The following is a 6,437-nucleotide window of genomic DNA, read 5'->3' on the forward strand; positions in this document are numbered from 1 at the left end:
AGTTGCAGTCTCAGTGCTGGCTTGACAAGCCAAAGTGCCGTCCACTGAAGGAAAAGGTTTCTACCTGCAGGCAGGCCTAACCCTGAGCCCCAGTGCAGGGTTAGTGGGCACAGAGCAGTCTGGATTTCACCTCATCCCCACCTTCTCATCTGGGCACCTCTGCATGGTACCCAAGCTGCACAGCCATATGCAGCTGCCTTGTACAAACACACTCCCTCCCTCTTAACAGTCAACTGCATCACTGGTCGGACTTACTAAAGTAGCCCTGGAAGGCACTGAGTTTGAGTTCTTTTAGTACCAATTCTATCCTACCCTGAGCATCGTGCCTGTGATACACAGTAGGGTGTGAGTGAATAGCTCCATGGAGAAGGAGGGAGGATTAAATGAGATAACACATGTAATGATGCCCAGTGCATAATTTGATGAATGTTTATTGCATGAATGAATGAGCTCACAGTCTAGTTGTGAAAACAAGGCATAAATCCCCCATCTGAAGCATTTCATAACAATAAAATTTTCAAATTATAACTCAATACAACAACCCAAGAGAGGGTGCAAGTCAGCATATGAGTGTCAAATTAATTGCCAGGCGATAATTTTTATAGGAGTTCAGAAAGGTAGAGGAGATAGATTTGTGGACTTAGAGTCTGAAAGCCTAGATGGGTTCTTACTCATGTACTTAAACAGCACGTTCATTCATTCATCAAAATGTCCCAGGCCCACACCAGTGCCAGCCTGTCTGCTAGGCCCTGGGGTATGGAGATGAACCACACACAGTCCACAGCCTCAGGACCTCACAGGCTCGTGGTGGTGATGGTGACAGTTAGGCAAACACAATATAAATATGGTCTGAAATAATGGACTGTGGCAACAGAGGGAGCATTCAATGAGCTAATGTACAGAGTAGGTGTGTCATAACTTGCAGCATTGTAACGGATGCCTCTGATCGCAATCTGAGCACATTTCTGAACACACATCTCCACAATCCAACATCTTTTAAGTCTCTAAAGCTTCTACTTTTTTCTCCTCCCCATCTTTTGCCTCTTTCTTTTATTTTTAAATTCTTCACCCAAGGATATTTTTCCATTGATTTTTAGAGAGAGTGGAAGGGAGGGGAGAGAGAGAGAGAGAGGCATTGATGCAAGAGACACATCGATTGGTTGCCTTCCGCACTCACCCCAACCAGGGCTGGGGATTGAACCTGCAACTGAGGAGTATGTGCTCTTGACTGGAATTGAACCTGGGACCCTTCAGTCCATGACTCAGTGCTCTCACCACTGAGCAAAACCAGCCAGGGCTTTTCCCTCTTTCTTTAAACCAGCCAGCAGCCTTTCAGGGCACTGCCCTGTCTAGTTGCTGGCCCTTGGACAGTGGGTTGATGACACATGAGTCTGGAAACCAGAGGCTTGCAGTTGCAAGAGCAGGCCTAAAACATCTTCAGAACTCCACAGAGCTTCCATGGAGCCTCTCTTGATAAGTCCATCCTCACTGCTGTCACTCTAATCACCCTGGCAACCATGTGCCCACAGATTCTTTGGCAGCAATGCCATCGAAAGTAAAAAGTGTTCTCTTAAACCTGCACTGCAGAGGGAGAAAAATATGCCTTCTTGGAAACAGCACATGGCTCTCAGTTCCCTCTCTCTGTCAGAGAAAGCCCAGCTGGAAGGGACACCCTCCTTTCACAGACCCAGGGCCGTGCTCTGTGGCCAAGTAGCAGTGATGGAGAAGCAGTAATGATGGTAGGAAGAGCATGACCACTGGGAAGTCGCAGAATGGAATCCTGGACATGTTACTTGGAACAGGGGAACTCAGACACGTTGGTTGAATCTCTATGAGTCTCAATTTCCCTGTTTGCAAAATGAACCTGATAATTTATACCTCATGGGCTTATTGTAAGGATGAAATGAAAGTGAAAGAGGCATTTGATGAACATTAGTTGAGTCCAAAAATGGAGGCCCAGATACTGTTCCCAAGATTACTGAGCAAGTTACCAGCCAAAATTGAACAAGAACCATCCTTGTTTCTGACTCCCAATTAGGCCACCTCCTCTTCCCCTTCCCCACAGCTCTTCATTTTGTGGAGAATTTACCACCAGTGCTTGCCATTGATCAGAGGAAGACCAACAAGAAAGAGTGTGGCCCAAGCAGATTCTGCATTAGGTTCAGAATGGCAACCTCCAAGTGGTATCGGTACCACTAAGCCAATATGAATTGGACACTGTCCTCTAGCATCGCTGGAAATACAGCTTTCTAAGGAATGACAGTTAGTATTAAGCAGCAACATTACCAGGAGACTCCGGGTTAAAGTGAAAGTCCTGCTATGTTGGGCCTTGGTTATAGAGCAGAGTCAGCACATATGTAAGCAAACACAGCCACCATCCAGGTTCAGCCATGGCTCCCTCAGGAATCAATCCCAGCCTGCTGTTCTATTTGTCCCTGATAGGCACTCAGAATCCTCCCCTCTCTTGCCAATCAGCTTGCATTGTCATTCACTTAGTGACCACTGACTGAAGGTTGAACATGCTAGGTGCTAAGGAGTAAAGCAGACACTTTCCTTGACTTATAAAGATTATGCTCTATCATTCTAGATGCAATCCAGTTGCCTTCTGAAGCTTCTAACCCTGGCATACTCCCTGCTTAAGATCAGTGTAGGGTCACGGGAAGGGCAGGAGGTTTTGAAATCAGGGAAGCCAGCGTCTGAGTTTGGCTCTGTCACCACAGAGGATACCTGTCAATTTAGTCTCCCCAGTCTTGCTTCCCTCTATCTGGTAACAGGACCTTCTTGCAGTAGGGGGCTGCCTCTCCCCGACTCATTGATGTTTGGCCACAGGATTGGGTTTGGGTCAAGCTTGGCCAATCATGGTATCTTTTTACTCTTGGCCAGTGCAGACATGTGGCATGTGACCCAAACCAGGGCAAGCAGAGCGCTGAGTAGGATTCATATGTTTGAACTGGGAGAAAGAATATCTCTTTCTTGAGATGATATAAGCCTAGAGCTCTCAGCTACCATGTCCTCACCCACCACCAAAAGGAGTGAAGCTTTCTGCGGCAGGGAGAATGCAGGGAGAGGAGGAAATGGAGGAAAGCAAAGGAGAAAGAGAGAGGTGGGGGAGGTTTCACAAACATGACATCATTGGAAGCAATGAAAATTCTACCAAGTCACACCAGCCAATACATTTTCTTTGCCTTAAGCTTTCAGCCCGAGATGGGTGTGGGTAGAGGGCAGCACTGGAGGAAAGAATGACCATATTTCTGTAGACAGCAAGAAGAAAAAGCAATTGGCCTCTGAAGAACAATTCTGACTGTCTATTCCTGTAATTACAACGACATTGTTCCTGCTTTATACTCCAATTGTCTTTGTGCCAATAAGCATTTAAAAGGGGACTGAACGTATATCTTGTCACATGTTTCCCTTTGAGTGTAGATCTGCAGTGACTGTGTGCCGGGTGGTCCTGACTCTTCTGAGGTTTATAAATCCCCACAGGGCCTGGGGTTTGTTGCTCCCATAGTTTCCCTCCACCCACTAGCTGTATTATTCATACTTTTATTTTTGTAGGATGCACTGTGCTTTGCAAAGCACTTTCATTTGCATTACCTCATTGGATTCTCAGGGCATCTATGAAGAAGGCAGGGCCAGGTTTTCTGTGCCTGCCTGTCAGATTGAAAAACGGAGGCCCAGGCCCTGGGATCTTAGCACAGAAGAGAAAGACATGGGTGGTGCTTGTGCAATGATCTCACATGGAAAGAATGGGACAGACCTGGAAGGATCCCTGCATTTGGAGCCAGAAGCCCAAGCTTGAGTCCTGGCTCTTTTACTTGCTAGTTATCTGGCTTTGGGCAAATCACTCAGTCCCTCCCAGTCTCAGTTTCTCCATCTGTCAGATATAGGGATGATACTTTCCTTTAAGGATTCTTGTGTCTATCACAGGGATGAAATGGAACAAAGGGTTCTGTGAGCCATAAAATGCTGCTCACCTGTTTGGGGGTGATTTTTATGAGCAGTGGGCAACAGTGTGCTGAGTTCAGCTGGTATAGCTCCCAAGAGCTGTAGTGCCCACCTCCTTTCAACTCGCATTCAGTGACATCCTGTTGGTGACTTGAAATCAACCATGGTGAGAATATTTACACCAAGGAAATGAGCAAATGCTACAAATCAGAGCTTTGCTTTTCCCCCGGGAGAGTCGGTTGTTAGCCAGCACACAGTGATGCTGGGAGGGAAGGGGAGAAGAAGAAAAGGATGTTGATATTTAAGGTGCGCTGTATGTATTGAGCACGCATCCTTATAGCATCTCCTTTAGTCTTCACAACAACTCCTGGGGGCAGATATGGACCCTATTTTATAGATGAGGTCATTAAAACATAGAGAGACTTCATAACGTGTTCAAGAACACACAATAAATAACAGAGCAGAAATTCAAAGTCAGGTCTCACATTCTCTTTGATAACCACGCAGCATCCCAAAGATGCACCCATTAGCATCTGTCCTGTCCCTGATCTCCAGCTCAGCATCAGTGAGATAGTAAATCAGTTTCTAGGACCACTTAAGAGTGAAGATCCCTGTTTGGATGTCAGTATCTTAGCACCCAAATAACACTGGCCTGGAGAAAGATGGGGGTGGTTGTGGTATATTGAGCTGGTTATAGAGAATGGGTTGACTGTCTTTGAGACCCACAGTTCTGGGTCTCAATTGGATAAATGCTTCAGGGTCCCAGAAATTAGGCAACCTTATTGGGCTGGGGTCACTTGAAACATTCAGACATGGAGAGGGAGAAAGTCAAGGGTGCCTGGGTCCAAGTGCCCTCTCTGCTACTTCACCAAGCTGGGGTTCAGCTCCTTCATCTGTAAAGGGGCACAATATCCACACCTACCTGTGTCACTTTATTGGGTGTCTGTGGTGCCAGTGGGGGGAGGTTTCTGAGACTTCTGGAATCTGTCACACTGCACAGATGCAAGGGAATCATCATGCGTCTCAGTGAGAACCTCTCCTCTTGTTGCTAAGAGAGAAGGACTGTTTTCCTTTCCTGCCATCTCTGGCTCTATGCACCCCCACCCCTCAGGCCTTTTTCCTTCTATTTTTATACCTCCAGTGCTTCATATGTTGATGTCCTGCATGAGGGTGTTATAAAGGAAGAAAAACATCAAAATGACCTAAACAGGATGAAAATCAGTGTCCTGCTTGGGAAGATGACAGATGGGTGCAGGCGCCAGCATTACCAATGCCAGCCTCTCCCCAGGGGCTGAGAGGAACTCTCCCTGAACCCACCTGGCCACCCCTGCCAGGCCCCAGTCAGGACAGTTCCAGGACAGGGGTGACAACTACACACTCTTCCCCTAAATAGGGAGAGAGGTACTGCCCTGATCTATCCCAATCAGTAAATGCTGATTGGATTGGTGATGGTTACCGATATGCTGTTATCCCAGGAAGGGCAGACCTGCCCTGGATAAAGGAAGAAAATCCCTATCACTGCTGTCACTTCACATGTGTCCAGCTCTGTGCTGATCACATTCGACTCCGATGAAACTGTTCATCTGATTCCCATGTTGCAGATGGAGAAACGGAAGCTCCATCATTGGGCCATTTGCTTAAGGTCTCACAGCTGCAAATGGAGTCCTGTCTCCTGTGCCACACCCTTGAATGTGGGGAGTGCAGACATGTGTCCCCGGGGCTGTGTACATGCAGTCGAGTGTGTGTCTGATGCTGCAAAGCTTCATGTGTGGGCTGAACACAGCGAGGATGAGGCCCCTAAAAAGCACATGCAGGCCAACACTCCTGCAGGCCCCAGCTCCGAGAGGACTCCCCGCTAATAAATCGTCATTGCTTGGCCTAAAGTCCAGACTTCCCTGGGGAACAGACAATTCCAAAGGGCGAGGACAGCAGAGGGCTGCAAGTTTTAGGCTTCCCTGCGATCGGAGCGGGGAGGGAGCCTGGGGTGGGTGCTGAGGTCTCTCACCCCTCCCTTGCTCACACCCTGGCCAGGTTCAGCTTCAGCACTGCTGCTGGGCGCCTGCATTCTGCGCTAGGTGGCGAAATGCTGTAGGGCTCCCCTATTCGGGGGAATGCGGTAGTGATGTAGAAGGTTTGAAAGATGTGGCCTGCAGAGAGCCCGCACTATCTCTGCCGCTGCTACTGCTGCTGCCGCTGCTGCCGCCGCTACTGCTGCTGGCAGAGCTGCGGGGAGTGAGCATCCCCGGTTCGGGATACCCAGCTCCACCGCATCTCCCTCGCGTCCTGGCCCACACGGACCTGCCCACCCCTGGGAACAAAAGCGGACCTGCTCGCCCTCTCCTGCAGCCGGAGGATGATTCGGGAGGGCTGAGCGGAGAGTGCGGTCTTCGGAGGCTGGAAGGTAGGAGGAGGTGTTGCGCCTGCTGCCCCGGGGTGGGAGTCTCTGAGTGGGTGCGCCGGCCGGGCGAGGCTGCCACGGGGACCAGCGTCCC

At 48.9% G+C, this 6,437-nt stretch overlaps 1 protein-coding gene across 5 annotated transcripts in view; it reads left to right on the forward strand.

Moving 5' to 3' along the window:
• The first annotated feature begins 6,088 nt into the window (after positions 1 to 6,088).
• The window catches only part of DAB1 (Dab, reelin signal transducer, homolog 1 (Drosophila)), a 1,114,147-nt gene continuing 1,113,798 nt past the window's right edge, over positions 6,089 to 6,437 (forward strand). For all 5 annotated transcript variants that reach the window (XM_014542563.1, XM_014542562.1, XM_014542565.1 and 2 more), the window contains exon 1: positions 6,089 to 6,346. The gene's annotated coding sequence lies outside the window, so the exon portion shown is untranslated. The remainder of the gene's footprint in view (positions 6,347 to 6,437) is intronic.

The sequence above is a fragment of the Myotis brandtii genome, unplaced genomic scaffold, assembly GCF_000412655.1.
Source record: "Myotis brandtii unplaced genomic scaffold, ASM41265v1 scaffold304, whole genome shotgun sequence".
NCBI lineage: Eukaryota > Metazoa > Chordata > Mammalia > Chiroptera > Vespertilionidae > Myotis > Myotis brandtii.